The sequence below is a fragment of the Corvus hawaiiensis genome, chromosome 9, assembly GCF_020740725.1.
Source record: "Corvus hawaiiensis isolate bCorHaw1 chromosome 9, bCorHaw1.pri.cur, whole genome shotgun sequence".
NCBI classification, from domain to species: domain Eukaryota; kingdom Metazoa; phylum Chordata; class Aves; order Passeriformes; family Corvidae; genus Corvus; species Corvus hawaiiensis.
Genome location: NC_063221.1, coordinates 66297 through 81874, shown reverse-complemented (window position 1 = coordinate 81874; position 15578 = coordinate 66297). Strand labels below are relative to the sequence as shown.

Genomic DNA, 15578 nt, shown 5'->3' with positions numbered 1-15578 from the left:
GCTCCGGCTTTCCACACATCACACTGGGGATCCCCTCCTCAGGAGGGGTTCCCGAGGGGGGTGGGTGGGTTTCGGGGAGGGGGGTGTGTTGGGGTAGGGTGGGCCCCCTCCTGAGGAGGGGGTCCCGGGGGGAGTGGGTGGGGTGGGTTTCGGGGAGGGTGGTGGGTTGGGGCGGGCCCCCTCCTCAGGAGGGGGTCCCGGGGGGATGGGGTGGGGTGGGCCCCCTCCGGAGGAGGGGGTCCGGGGGAGGGGGTGGGGCGGAGGGGGGGACTTTCCCCTCCTCCAGTCCCCGCCCCCTCCCCCGGACCCCCTCCTCGGGAGGGGGCTCCCCCCGGCCCCCTCCCCGGGACCCCCTCCTCCGGACCGGGGCCCCGGGGGGAGGGAGGGGGGGCGGGTGGGGTGGGGGGGAAGCAGAGGGGGGTCACGTCACTCTGCGGCATGAACAGACATAGAGATCACAGGCCAAACCAACAGCCCCCCCCCCCCGCCAGGCCCCCCCCACCCCACCTCCCTCCCTCCCCCCGGGGCCCCGGTCCGGAGGAGGGGGTCCCGGGGAGGGGGCCGGGGTGAGCCCCATCCGGAGGAGGGGGTCCGGGAGAGGGGGCGGGGACTGGAGGGGGGGAAAGTCCCCCCTCCGCCCCACCCCCTCCCCCGGACCCCCTCCTCCGGAGGGGGCCCACCCTGACCCCCTCCCGGGACCCCCTCCTGAGGAGGGGGCCCGCCCCAACCCACCCCCCCTCCCCGAAACCCACCCCACCCACTCCCCCCGGGACCCCCTCCTCAGGAGGGGGCCCACCCTACCCCAACACACCCCCCCTCCCCGAAACCCACCCACCCCCCTCGGGAACCCCTCCTGAGGAGGGGATCCCCAGTGTGATGTGTGGAAAGCCGGAGCCCCGGCGCTGTTTTTGTACTGCACGGGGGACCCGCCGAGCGGGCCCGGCCCGTGTGGGGCTCCAGCGAGGGCAGGGGCGCCGGGCTCCGGCCCTCTGGGCTTTATTCTCCGGCGCCCCGAGCCCCGCGGCTGCGGGGGAAAGACGGGACAGAGGACGGGAATAAGGGAGCAGAGGGGGTCAAAGAAGGAGCGCAGGTGGGGGGTTCGGGGTGTGCAGGGAGAGGTGGGGTGGGGGGACAGGAAAGGAGGGGGGGGGAGGACGAGGACGGAGCACAGGAGGGGGGGGGTCAAGGTGCAGAGGGGGAAGAGGGAAGAGGAACAGGGGGAGGTGGAGGGGCGAGGAAAGGTGGGAGACCGAGGGGGAGGATTGAGGGCAGGTGGGGGGAATTGGGAGGGGAAGGGGAGCAGGGTGAGGGGGCAGGGGGGACCCGGGATGGGGGGGAAGGAACGGTGGAGAAGGGGAGAGACGGTGGAGGAGTAGGGCAGGGTTGGGGTGTGTAGGGGGACAGGGAGGGGGGATGGGGGGAACCGGGCTGGGGGGGAGGGAGGGGAGGGCTAGGGGGGAGAGGGAGGGGGGGGTAGGGGGGGGGAGGGTGTGGGGGGTGGGGGGAGGGGAGGCAGAGGGGGGAGAACGGAGAGGGTTAGAAGAAGAAAAACAAACACAAATATAAAGGAAAAGAAATACAGAGACATAGAGATATGGAAATATAGAAATACAGAGCTCGGTCCGGCCACAACCGCTCCCACCGAGCGCCGAGGGAGCAAATGGCGGCGGCGCCGATTCCCGAGGCTTAAATCCCCTCGGCCCCGCCCCGCGCAGCCGCGCTGGGGCCCCGCGCACCTGTGCGGACCCCGCCCTTCACACCTGTGCCGGCCCCGCCCCGCTCCGCCCGCGCCCGTAAATGCCGGCGGATCCGCGCCCGCTCCGCTTTGTGCGGTGAACGCTCATCCTGCTCATCCCGGGCTGCGGCAGGACCGTCGTTCGGGGCGCTGTGCGGAGCCCGGCACCGGGGGCTGCTCCCGGCGCTGCGTCGAGCCCGAGGCGCTGAGGTGGGAACGGGACCCGGGCCCGGGGATTCGGGGCTGGGTCCTGTCGGTGTCTGCTGGGGGTCCCGGGCCGAGCCGTTTGTCTCTCGGCGGGCGGGGTGCGGCTGCCGGGGTCGGAGAACTGAGGTGGGACGGGGGATGGCATTAGCGATCGGGATCGCCGCGGCTGGCAAGAGCCGCTCCGGGATTGGCGCTGGGGCCGAGCCCGGCGCTGCCGCTCCGGCTGCGGCCAGCGCGGGGCTGGGCTCCCGCCGGAGCTCCGGCTACGCTCCCGCTGCGGCCGCGGGGAGCCGGGGCCGTGCTGGTGCCGGGCCCGCCGGGAGGGCGGCGCTTCCCCGCAGCAGGCGCTGGATCGCGCCTGGAAGCGGGCGGGCCGCGGGGACCGCCCGTGCTGGCCCCGGCACCCCCCGAGGCCGCCGCTCCCTCAGCGCCGCCCGCCCTGTGGGGCGCCCCCTGGCGCAACCGGAGCGCCGGCGCTCCCGGCCCGGCCCCGCCCGCAGCCCCCGCGGAGACACGGAGCTCCCCCAGCCCCGGCACTGCCGGGGCCGCCGCACCCCCTGCGCACAGCAGCGCCCGCCTCCCCCTGCCCCGGGGCCGCTCCCCCGGGGACCTCCCGCCCGCCGCGGCCCCACCCAACGAGCGCGGCTGCAGCGGGACGAGCCGCTCCGGGCCGGGCGCTGGCGCCGAGGCCGCTGCTGCCGCTCCTGCTCTCACTGTGCCCGCTGCGGGACCGGGGCTTCGCCGGGGCTCGCTGCTGCTTGAGCCGCTCATCCCGCAACTGCCGCGTGAGACCTGATGCTCTCCTTCCTCCCCCCCCCCGCTTTCTCTGGGGCTTGTATGCTCCAATGCAAAAACTGGCTTTAAAAGTCCAGTAAAAAATGTTTCTTCTTTATTTCCAGAGCACAGGACATCCTGAGTGGGTATGGATACACAAAGACCACCAAGTCGCACCCTTATGTGAATGGCTCCTCTGGCGATTGAACCCACACCTGGGCACTCTCAGCACCCTGCTCCAGCCAAGCCAATCTCAGCTCCTGGCAATGTCCTGCCTGGGATAGGAATGCCAAGTGCCAGCAAGGTCATTCCTATGCAAATACAGCTCCTTCTTTTATGCTAATGCTGCTTTCCACACCAGCCCCTGCAATGGCCCCAGGGCAGAGCTCCATGGCCAGCACCTGATCATGCAACAACACAGGTGAGCAGTTGTGTGACAGCACTGAACTCTTCCCATAACCTGATTTCCTGCCCTTTCCAGGATTTACCCAACAGCTGTAAAGGTGCTCGTTCCATGGCCCTTTCCAGGGAGAAATGAGCAAGGCAAGTCCTGAGGGTTCACTTGGTCCACGGCCAAAGCTCTTCTGGAGAGGGTCAGGGCTGCTCCTGCCTGCAGAGGGACCTTTCCCACAGGTGAGTGTTCACAGCCCAAAATCCCAGGGGCTGCTGAGGCCGGGCCAGCTTTTCCAGCCCAGAGCTGCACAGACCTCTCAGTGACTCCTGCTCACTGCCAGGAGTGTTCCTTGGTGCTCCTTCCGTGTGTCCCAGCTGGCAGGGAACAAGGGGAGGGAGAAGGCTGGGAGGCCCAGGAAGGGAAGCAGCAGCTCTTGTGCTTTGGATTTGCAGAGAGGAGCTGTGCCTGCAGTGTCCTGCCTGTGGCACACAGCGTGCCAAACACACATGCCGGGAACGGGCACTGGGCTGCCCGGGCAGTGCTGGGATGGACATGGATAAAGGGCTGCCCACGGCCCCTCGGCCAGGGGCTGCTCTGAACAGGCACCCGCAGATGCTTCAGCCCCGACAGACCCCACTGACACCCCAAAAATGCCCCAAGGAACAGCTGGCACTGGGGAATGTCAGCACGGGCTGTTTGCAGAGGGGCTCAGACAGCAATTCCTGGTGCTGACCTCCCACACTCCTGCCAGCTATGTCCCAGCCACCCAAAATGCCTTCCCTTCCAGCCTGAGGCCATCATCCCTCAGCAGCATTAAAGCCAAGGCAAGCTTCCCCCACAGCAATGAAATGCCAAGCAATGCCCTCAGAGATGCCTTCAAATGAAAGGCCAGAGTCAGAGAAATCTGTTTGGATTGAGTTGGGAGTTTTTGGGGAGCCAGCTGGAACTGCACAACTGATGGAAAGCTTTCCCAGGTGGCTCCCACTGCTGGTGCCCTGAAGGCGGGGATGTGCATCCCTTTCCTGAGGGAAAAGAACTTGCAGAGGCCACTCCTGAGGCTCTGGAATGAAATCAGCTCCTGCAGGGAGACAAGTCCTCCCGTGGGCACAGGGGCTGCCTCAGCAGGGGCTGGGAGCGCGTCCGGCCAGCGCCTTCTCCTGCTTTAAAATATCACCTGGAGCCCGGGCTCGGGGGGGTGCAGGCAGCTGAATTCCAGGGAACTCTGTCAGGTGCCCCCAGGGACATTGGGGGGGGGGCTGGGGGATGAGGGTTACAAACAGCAAATTCTATGGAACATGAAGCTGTCCTTGCCCTGACCCTGCTGAGCTTCCCTGGAAGCTCTGCTGGTTCCTGACACACCTGGTGTTAAATAGGCAGCTCTGCATGGGAATATCCATGCTCCAGGAGGCGCTGGCAGGCTATTCCAGTGGCAATGCAGCAGGGAATTCAGGGCTTGGGGTAGAATTCATCTGCGCACCACCCAGGGAACAATCTTTGTGCTGCCCTGGCAGCCAAAGCCCCTGGGCTGGGCAATGTCAGCAGGCAAACGGATGGAATGATCTAAATGCCAGCATCCCCCAAAGGGACAATGCAATCACCTCCCTTTGCTCCCAAAGTGTCCACTGTGTTCCCCACAGGTGCCCTGGGGATGCCAGGGAGGTGCCTTTGCCCACAGTGCCTTTCTCCTGCCCCTCTCCAGCCCGAGGCCTCTTCTCCCTTCCCTGCCAGCTGCTGCCAAAGAAGGAGGACACAGTGAGTGCTGAGTTGACCTCCAAATAGTCCTTCCCTCACCTTGAGATGACCTGAGATTTTACCCCCAAAATGTCCCCATCTGTCTCCTTCTGAGTTCCTCATTTTTTACAAGGAAGCATTCTTTCTCTGCTCTGGAGACTACCACAAGATTTGCCCCCAAAACTTTCCCCACCTGTCCACTACCTCTTTCCTCATTTCCACCTCAATCTTTTCATTCTTTGCCCTACAGATGCTTTCAATTTTTACCCCTCCGAACTTCCCTACCTGTCCATAAGTGATTACCTCAGTTTACCCCATCAAGTGCATTCTCTCTGCTACAGATCACCTCAGATTTTACCCCCAAAATTTTCCGTACGTCTCCACCACTGAGTACTTTATTTTTACCTCCAAATACTCATTTTCTACCATGGAGATTCCCTCAAGTTTTACCCGCCAGATTTACCCACCTGTCCACAGCAATTCCCTCAGTTTACCTCAGGATGCTCCTCTCTCTCCTAGAGATGACCTCACATTTTACCCCCTCAGTTTTCCCTACCTGCCCAGTTCTGATCACCTCCTTTTTACCTCAAAACATGAGTTCTTTCTTCAACAGATGAACTCGGATTTTATTGCCAAAATGTCTATTTTGTCCCCTGTACACTGACAAGATTTTAAAACCAAAACCAGGCAGGTTATGTCTGTCTTACCCCCAAAATGTTCATTCTGTCCCCTACAAATTAGCTCAGATTTTTTCTCAAAACCACTTATGGTTCCTACATAATTACCTCAGGGTTTGCCCCCCACATTCTACCTCATCTTGACTACTGATCACCTCATTGCTTCCTCAGTATGTTCATTCTTTGCCCTACAGATCTTCCCAAGTTTTACACCCCAAATTTCCTTGTCTAGCCCCAGTGATTGCCTCAGTTTATGTCAGTGGTCACACTCTCCCTAGAGATTACCTCAAGTTTAACCCCCAAAATTTTCCTTAACTGTCCCCAATTTATTACCTCATTTTTACCAAAAAAGATTCATTCTCAACCTTTAGATTATTTCAAGTTTGACCCCCCAAAATTCCCCTACCTGTCCACTACTGATTCCCTCATTCTTCCTTCAATATTTATTTCCTTTCTACCATGTAGCTTCTATCAAGATTTACCCCCAAAGTTTTCCATCTGTCTACTACTGCTTACCTCATTTTTACCTCAAAATGTTCTTTCTACAGCTTATTTAATATTATTTTTACACAAGTTTCCCTATCTGCCCACAACTGATTCCCTCATATTACCTCAGTGTGTTCATGCTCTCCCCTAGAGATTAGCTCAGATTTAGCCCCCAAATTTTCCCCACATGCTCAGTACTCATCACCTCATTTTTCCCTCCAAGTGTTCATTCTCTGCTCTTGAGACTTTGTCAAGTTTGGCCTCCCAAAATTTTCCTTCTTTGTCTACTACTGAGTACCTCATTTTTACTCCAAAATATTCATTCTGTCCCCTACAAATTACATCAGGTTTTACCCCCCAGTTTTTCCTTCCTGTACAATATTAACTCTTTTCTGCCCCAAAAATGTGCATTCTCTCCCCTAAACATCACCTCAGCTTTTCCCTCAAAAATGCCACCTTGCTCCGCTTGACATCCCCTCCCATTTTCCTACACAAACAATTCTTGTGTCCCCTCTCAGTCACCCCAGGTTTTCAGCTAAAAATGTCTCCTCTGTCCCCTTGAAGTTATCCCAGGTTTTCCCAGTGAGGAGCTGCAAGGAATTCAGGCAGGGCCAATGACACCAGGGAACAGCTGTAAATTCAGAGGCAGAGAGAGAAGATCTACCAGGAAAGGGGAAAGGTTCAGAAAACATTACTGCAATCAATTAATTAATTAATTATTATCTCCAGTTCCCCACTGAGAAGAACACAACCTCACAGCTGTTAAGGCCTGACAGTTCCCTGCAGGGAGAGCTCAGCACATGTGCCCAGAGGCAATCCCAGCATCTGAAAGAAAGAAAGAAGCAGCAAAAGGTGATTGCTTCTCTTTCAAAGTTATTTCAAGTGCTCACACCCAAACCCACCTTTGCTCTTGATTCTGGCCGGGTGCATGGTGAGCAGTAGGCACAGGTCATGTCATCCATGCTGGTGTGAGTGATGCTTTCTGGGGGAAAGCAGCTGATCTCCAAAGTTCCCTTCCTGCCCTGTGCCTGATCTGCACAGGAGAAAACCTCTTCCAGGAAGGGATTGTGCTCCCTCTAATCCCATTTGCCCAGTCTGTGCCATGGGGATATTGCCAGCCTGGGGCAGCAGAGGCACACGCAGCTCTCAGCACTCTCTGCTCCAAGCACAGCTCTGGGCTCCTTTGCAGACTGCCTCTGCCGGGTTTTCTCCAGGAGAAGCCAAGGAATTGCTCATGGAAGGGTGGAGATTAAGTTATCCCAAAGGGAAGCAAAGAGTTAAGTACTCCAGGAAGAGCCCTTGGCATCTGCTGGGCTGAGGTGGGAAGGGGACATTCATTCCCTGCAGAGCCAATACACAACAACCTCCAACCCAAAGCACAGACTGGCAGGTGGGGTCTGACAGCACCACTCTGACAAACCTCTTTGTCATTCTTCCCTGCAGTGACTTTTGCAAGCAAACTCTGAAGCTGACAAGCCCAGAAGCTCCATCCATCCACTCTGGAAGGAAAGGATACTCCCAGGGATGAGGCACATTCCCAGCAAACTCTCCCAACACAGCCTGGAGGCAGCGCTGGAGCTCGGCTGTGGGGCTGGGAAGGGCTGCCAGGAGCACGCAGCCCCCAGGTGGGGTGGCAGCGGCAGCAGCAAATTCCCACAGGCTGATGGCACAACAGAGAGACAAAGGCCAGCAGTGCCCATGGGAGGTGCAGGGTTAATTCTGCTCCCTGCCCTGCCCCATCCCCGCAGGAAATCTCCAAGGGGGAGAGAAACTCTCAGGGTGCCCAAAATGCAGCATCTGTCACCCTGATCCCGCTTCAACTCAGCGTGGGGGGCCAAACTCCCCCCACAGGTAAACACTGAGCTGACCTGGTCAGTCTCAAACACAGCCCCAGTTCTCCCCTCCAGCCTGCTCCTGGGGCTGCTGCCACATTCCTGACAAGGAGCCCCTGTGGACAGGGCTCTCTCTGTGTCTCAGGTGCTGGGCACTGCAGGGACCAGGGCAGCCCCCTCTGGGGACAATTGGGGATTCATCCCACACCACAGGCAGGACCAGGGGCCCTCCAGTACAGGCTGGTGGGGCCAGAGCCCATTGGGTTTGGCTGCTCAAATACCAAAGCTTTTGGCAAAGATGGGACAAGTTAAGTGGGTTTTCCTGTCCTGAGAGAGAGAAGAAATTGTTGAAATTAAGCATGGAAATTAAGTCCACTGTGGAAGTCAAAGGCTCCTGGCTTTCCCACTCCTGTTCTGATTGCTCACTAGAGGGTTTTATCCATAAAAAAATAAGAGGTGGCACCAAATAAAAGAGCTCTTTTTCAACGTTTCTCCCCTACTTACTTTCATACCTAAAAAGGATGTCCATTTTTTCTTAGTGCATTCTTTGCCTAATTTTAACAGAACCGTTTTTCCTTCCAGGCCCCACTTGTGGGTTATTTGCTCCTTTGCCAGTGGACTTTGGACAAAGGAAGAAAAGGATCTGCTCCACATGGGTGTCATCCTATGGGGAACACCCCCTGTACCAGCCCCAGCCTGGGCCAAGCACGCTGCCTCACTTTCCCCATTCTGGATGCTGGCTCCAATCCAGTCTGAGTTTTCTCCTGGTTTCCATGTCTAAGGACAGGAACTTGTCCTGGTCAGGATGTAAGGCCTTAAACTGCACCTTGATCTGGGGGGCTGTGACTGGGATTCCAGCAGGGAATTCATTGTTTTACAAATAAAAATTATTCCAGGGAGCTGCTGCTTCACCACACAGTGTCAGCAAAAGAGAGAAAACACCAAAAGTGTATCCAAAAACAAGGATGAAATAATTCCTCCTGCTTTGAGTGGGATCAGGGCTTATGCTGCCCTGGAATGACAAAGAACTTCTCCCTCAGCCCCCCAGAGAGCCCTTGAAAAGCCAAAGTGCAGCAGGGAAGGAAGGAAAGGCACCTGCTGGGGACAGCACAGGTCCAGCTGCTCATGGGGACTGGGAATGAACCCGGAGCCAAAAGCCCCTTCCCAGGCTGGAGGGGCTTTCCTAAAGCACCACCTCTGGGAAGCAAAGGGCTATGGAAGAAATGGAGTGGCAATTTACAATAATAATCATAATGGATCAGGAAAGAGCAACAACAGAAGCAACAATCATTCCAAGGGAGCAGGAGGGATGCTGAGCTTTAAACAAGGTTTGAGTGAGGCAGCAGTTCCTGGGAGTTCTAACCCACGGCTCCAGGTCTGCGCTTCCAGGAGCACTGCAAGCTCCTCCTGCCCAGTCCCTGGCTTTGCCTCCTGCCAGTACTCGGCACCTCGGGCACGGTTGGGTGCGAGTGCTCCAGTGCTGCTGCCCAAGGGAGCAGGAAAATGGCCACTAAACCCCTTCCCACTGGGCTGGCTCCGAGCTCTGGCTGGGGAAAACATTTGGCACCCCTGGCCTTTCAGTGAAATCAATTTCCATCACTTTGAAGATGCACTGAATAAACCCAGGGCACATAAGTAAACCTCTCCCCATAAGGACAGCCCCAGGGAATACACAATTATTCCTATGCCTGGCCAAACAAACCAGCAGCCAGGTTTTGGGGAGAGACTCCAGACTCTTATCTCCTTCCCTGGCTGTGAAACCCTTGCAGAGGCTTTGGAGTTCATACAAGCTTGTCAGGATTTGGCTACTTCATTTAAATTCCATTCAGATACTGGAATGGAAGTGTCCTAAAGGCACCTCCACTCAGACTTTAATTTTAAGCCCTCTACCACCAAAGAATTTGGATGCTCTTTTCTTAGGAACACCCCACCTCTGCTTCTTTAGGTGTCTCCATGTGGGGCATAAATTAAATGTGGACAAATTTTAGAATGCAGCTTCCAAGTCAAGTTACCTGCTAGGAAATTACTCCAGCTCTCTGGTACCTTGGGCTGTTTTAAACACAGCCTGGCCCTTCATGGCTGAGGCTCTGAGCTACACAACTTGTGAGCTGGCAAGTAACAGCAGCTGAGGTCTCATCCCAGCTGTACACAAAAACAGGGAGTGGGGGCTGCACTTGGATACATGCAGGCAGGGTTGGGCCCCTTCTGAAAGCTTCAATCCCTGTTTTTCAGAGACTCAATCAGGGATAACGACATTTTCGCAAAGCTCTCTTAAGGCACGTGAAAATCTGAGCAAGAAAATGGAATCAAACCCTTTGTTCCACTGGCCTCACGCCCCAAATTCCAACGGGACAGACAAGTCCCTCTCCTCGCAAGGCAACGTCTCCTACCTGGATCTGTGCCTTCCCCAGCCTTTGGTGGCCGCTGTCTCCATCCTCACACACTTCCTCATCTTCCTCCTCAGCAGGCCTGGCTTCCTCATCCTGCAGAGCAAGCACAGGGACAGTCACCAGCCTGCTCATCCCAAACCTGGGCAGCAGGGATGGACTGCTGGGACCCCCTGGACAGTCACCCCTCTGCTGGGCACCATCCCTGCTCTGCAGTCCATTCCCGTTCCTGGCCTGGCATCTCCTTTGAATGGGATGTTAAACCACAACCACTTGCTCTGCTGGGTTTTGGGACATCAGAGACTCCCCTAAGGCAGTGGACAAAGCTCCTGTTCCCACAGCCTCTGCCTCCCAAAGCCCTGCTAGGGCCAGGCAGAGCAAGGGAAACCCCTCAGTTCCTGCTGGAAATTCCCTCTTGTGCCCGTAAACCCAGGGAAATCGTGGCTGCCCCATCCCTGGAAGTGTTCAAGGCCAGGCTGGCCGCAGCTTGGAGCACCCTGTGGATGGAATGAGGTGATCCTTAAGATCCCTTCCCACCCAAACTATTCTGCCATTCCAGGATGATTCTGTGATCTCTCCCTGCATTTATTTTGCATCGTTTCCTCTCTAATCTGAATTCCCAAATTGAAATGATTTTTTAAAGAAATCATTTAAAATTATCCCAGGAATAAAAAGGGGTGCATCAAACATACAAGAATCATTCCTACCTCCATCAAATCATTGTTAATTGGAAGCCTCTTTCCTCATCTCTGTCCTTAGTTTTCCTTTCCTAGGAAACCTTATGATCCCACAGCTTCTCCAAGAGATTTACTGGGATTGCAGAAAGGTTTGCTTTGTCAGGGAGGCAGGGGGGTTTACAACACTTGTTCCTCTGCATCTTTATCCTTTCACCAGCTTTCCCCTGGAACGGTGCTGCAAGAGAAGTTCAGAATTACTAGGAATGGATCAGGTTCACCTTTTTTCCTCATTCTTTTCCAACGACTTCCAAATTCTTGGAATTATCCTCAAATGAGGCCTAGCAAGCTACTGTGAAAACATCAATCAGAGGAACATCTTGAAAAGAGAAAACCACATCCAGCAGCAGCCAAAACAATGCCACTGCTATTCTTACCTGGTCTCCAGGTGCTCCTGCCAGAGCTCCCAACACCCACTGCCATTCCATGAGGGTGAGGAGGCAGTTTTGGATGTGTTCTTTGCCACGGGATGGGATAACAGAGCCCAGAGGGTCTTTGTGTCCCTTCCAAGCCACCCCATGATTCCATGATACCATCAGCACCTATACCAATTCCATTCTGGAAAGCCCAATTCCATTCCTCCCATCAACTCAGAATTTCTCCCTTCCTCTCTCTGCTCCACATCAGGCATGTGTTGCCACGTGCCACAGCCATGGGATGCCTCAGCATTGCCTGGGAATGCCACTCAAGGCTGCCCTGGTGGCCTCAGCGCTCCAAAATGCCCAGCTGGCTCCCGTTCCAGTCGGGAATGTCCCAAACAGCAGCGTCGGGTGTGCCCTCTGCCATCCCACCATTGGGGCAGCTCCCATAGAATGTGACCGACTTACTGGGTTTGGAATTCCTGGCTTAAAAGTCAGGTGGTGAAATATCCTCTCCTGGGAATATCCAGACGACCAGAAGGCTCCCTGGAAGCCACAGGTCAGGGACAGAGTCAGATGACCGATCCTGAACTGGTTTTCAGGGGATGCATCCCCAGCCTGTGGCTGCAAAAACTCCAGAGCTGTTCCTTCCCCTTGGGACAGCCAGGGAAAACATCCCCAGCATGGATTTCTGACAGGAAAAACCTCACTGCTCCAGGCTACTTGGCTCCTCCCAAATCCAGGCCAGCACTCCAACAGGCTCTAAGGACAAAACAACAGCAAAGACCATCTCAGGGCACACGCCACGAGCTGGGCGTCACATTCCTCACTGGAACTGGGCTGTTCCCACATCCCTGGGACAGTCGGGAGCATCCCCCGTTCCTCGCTCTTCCATTCAGGAGAAAGAGACAACAGAGCTGTCAAACAGCCAGTGTGTAACCCCAACAATCCAGGGAAAACCACCTTGCTCTGGGGAGAAACATCATGCCCAGTTATGGAAAAAGCCAAAGAGCAGTACTGGAAACACTCCCAGGCATGGAGGCTCCCAGCTCCGGAAATGCAGCTCACAGGCTTCTTCCCATGGGAACCCCAATCTCGCCCGGGACTGGGCTCAGGGAGTAAGTCCTGCCCGTTCCACCACTCTGGCACAGACACCCCAGGAAGGTGTCCCTGACCATGGCAAGGGGCTGAACAGGATGGTCTGTAAGGTTCTTGCCAGCACAGACCATTCCAGGAGTTTAAGGTGGATTTGAGCAGCTCCTGGGGACATGAACACCACCCACACCTCCCACCTGGCTCAGCCCAGAGTCCATCCAGCACTCACAGAGAGCTGCTGGGAGCTGAAATTCTCCCTGCTCCCCCTGCCTGGGAAACCCTGCCTCCAGCTCCTGGGAAAGAGGAGCTGCATCCTGCTGGGTGCCCCTGGCTCTGGGCAGCTGCCGCCTTCAGGCGGGGGGATGGCTCGGGCAGCTCCGGTGACTGTTCCACCTCGATGATTTTGTGTTTTCCTGCATTTCCCTGGGCTGGAGGGGAGCAGGGGTTGCGGTGGGAGTGCGGGAAGGCAGCGGCGGCGAGGGCAAGGAGCGCGGCCGGGCACCGCACGGCGCAGGGGGGCTTCTGCTGGCAGTGGAGGGGCGCGACCCGTACGGAGGCGTCCCCGCCGCTGCCGGCCACTGCCCACGGGGCTCCTGCCCGCCCCCGGCGCCACTGACCCCACACCCCGTGTCCCCACACTGGGAACCACCGTGGAAAATCATGCTGGAACCTCTAATCCTGAGCCCGAGCCTTGACCTTTTCCTCCCTGACCTTTAACCCCTTGACCCATTCCTTGACAACCCGACCTTTGATCCCTTACCTTTGACCATCCAGCAAGTGGCCAAGATGCCCGCAGGCGGCTACGCCAGCGAGTAGGTAAAATGGAGACCGTGGCGATCGTGCCAGATCCGAAGGCGAGCTCCTCGGGCAAAAAGATCCACGATGATGTCGAGACTCAAAGGCCGATGACAGAGATGGGTGGGAACTGCCCTGCCCAGCAAAGGCTCAGGTGATGCTGAGGAGAAACCCTCTCCCTTTACTTCCAAGGGACCCTCCCACAACAGCCCTCTCCTCTAAGCTAACTTCCAATTGCCTCCTGGAACTCCAAAGGCCTTTCCCTTCTCCCAACCACTGCTCCCAACACTTAGCTTTCTGAAGACAAATGGACAAAATCCATCCTTGACAGAAAAAATGCATCAGCACCTCAGATGTCAACACGTTCCCCACGGTCCGCTTTGGCAGCTGCGAAAGATGGAGAACAACGAGAAAATTCAGCCTCTGACAACACACGCCAAAAGAGACCCCTTCCGCAAGGCCCCCTCCCTCGAAACTGCCGAGGCTCATCGCTTACCTGCTCTCTCCAAGCTTCAGCTCCACACCTGCTCACGGTACCTAAGACAACAAAACAGAAAACGTCACTGTTGCCCGCAAGAAGAGCATCCCCGGGCTACTCCACACCACTGCCCCGGCTCACCTCAAATCTTGATCTGACTCTGGAGGTGGTCAGGACAAACCTGCACAATGAAAAGGGACACGCTCAGCACGCTGCCATAGACCGCTGGCCTATCAGCCACCCCACCTAAATGCCAACTCACCTGCTCGCCTCTGTCCCTTGGCACGCCCAGGGCGGCAGCAGCACCTGCAGAGAAGCAAAGCAAAACCACACGAAACATGCTGAGAGACCGTGAAACCACAGCCTCCCCGCTCCGACTGAAGTACACCACACCTATACCTTAGGCTTGCACCCTCCAGCATCCAGGGCCAGGACATCCTGCAAGTGGACCACCTAAAACACACAAACAACAACGGATGCTTAGAGCTGCACCAAAAATTGAGACCGAGGCCGTAACAACTCATTCTGTCCACCGGTCACAGCTCACCTCGCTCCATCGCCCTTGACTGCCAATATCCGACATTACTTCCTAAAAAAAAAAAAAAAAAAAAGACATGGAACAATGCTGTAACACAGTAGCATGACATAGCCCAGCAGGACTGCAGAGAGGGGCAGAGAAGGAAAGCTGGCCAGGATCTCGTTCCCAGCCCTGAGCAGGGGCTTTACTGGCCTGACTGTCCTGTACTACCCGAGCTCTGGGGACAATGAACCAGGCTCAGTCCCTGCCTCACCACTGCCACCGTGAAATTCTGGCACTGCAAGAGTCAGGGGAGACTTCAGCAGTGATTTCAGCAAGGTCAGAGCTGCTCCCAGCAAAAGCTGTTCTTAGACTACTCCTGGCAGAAGAACCCAGAGTACCTGCCACTGCAGGATGCTTGTGACTTCCAGGTGCAGGAGAAGGGTGGAAACAATCCAAGATGAAGACAGAATGATGAACACAGCAAAGAGGATTTCTGTATGCTCTGCACTGTTTTGTCACGTTCAGCCCTTCCTGGGCTGTTCTCTGCTGGTTGTTCTCAAGATCAACATCTCCAACTAAGGGGGGGGGGGGTGATGTGAATTCCAAGGAAGTACAATTCAATTCTCCCCTAGATCTTTCCCTAAAGTACAAGATACTGATTCACCTCCCTTCCCACCAGAGTCAATCAAAGACTATCCAAAAACGTAAATTATGATAATGCGGAATCTGGTCTCCATTAGAAAAATTAATGTAGTATTTTTTATCAGAGCTTTGGTTAAATGTAACAACGCAGGAAGTGCCTGTGCTCAGGTTATTGGAGAGTGCGAGGTTTTCTCACCGCATCAGCCCTGTCAGCTGACAAATGTGGGTGTGCACTAAGGCACAAAGCACCGACGTTTGCACACTACAGCTGGAATCTGCTATCTCCGTGTGCAGACACAACCACTGCTCATTACAGATAAACCCACAAGGGCTGCTCCAGCACTGACTTACCTGGGGAAAAACCAGCACTAAGAGGAGGAAAATAAAAAGCATGGGAGTAGTAGTTTCACCCTGACCAGCTCCATGAGATGGGCAGGAATCAGAGGATCCCCTGAATAACTCTGAACTTGCTTTTCCTGATCACCTTTCACAGAATCCATAGCAGCAACCCATGGACATCCCGTGTGTAGGTTTATTCCAAAACCCACTCCCAGAAACATCAGGATATTGCACCTAAAGCTGCCTCTGCCAGAGGGAAGCAAGAGCTGGGGCTGGGAGAGGAAACAGGCAGGAACTTGCTCTCAGGAGAGGCAGCACTTGGGCTGCTGGCACTGCCAGCAGAAGGACGCAGGTGGGAGCAGGTAAAATTCCAATACAAAATGCAACTGGGGA

General features: G+C 56.1%; 2 long non-coding RNA genes across 9 annotated transcripts; one reads left to right on the top strand and one right to left on the bottom strand.

Annotated features, from left to right (window-relative positions):
* Positions 1 to 2579: 2579 nt before the first annotated feature.
* Positions 2580 to 8735, top strand: LOC125330426. 2 transcript variants are annotated; one of them, XR_007205521.1, is made up of 3 exons: positions 2849 to 3137; positions 6734 to 6856; positions 7448 to 8735. It is a non-coding gene; the product is annotated as an uncharacterized LOC125330426 (long non-coding RNA). The 2 variants fall into 2 exon arrangements; XR_007205522.1 differs by lacking the exon at positions 6734 to 6856 and having other exon boundaries at positions 2580 to 3137.
* A 1388-nt stretch (positions 8736 to 10123) lies between these two features.
* On the bottom strand, positions 10124 to 13745 carry LOC125330425. Of its 7 annotated transcripts, none has more exons than XR_007205516.1 (6): positions 13703 to 13745; positions 13555 to 13593; positions 13172 to 13366; positions 11785 to 12078; positions 10931 to 11135; positions 10124 to 10319 (listed from the first exon to the last, which is right to left on the bottom strand). It is a non-coding gene; the product is annotated as an uncharacterized LOC125330425 (long non-coding RNA). The 7 variants fall into 7 exon arrangements; XR_007205517.1 differs by having other exon boundaries at positions 13172 to 13341; XR_007205518.1 differs by having other exon boundaries at positions 13172 to 13336.
* Positions 13746 to 15578: the final 1833 nt, after the last annotated feature.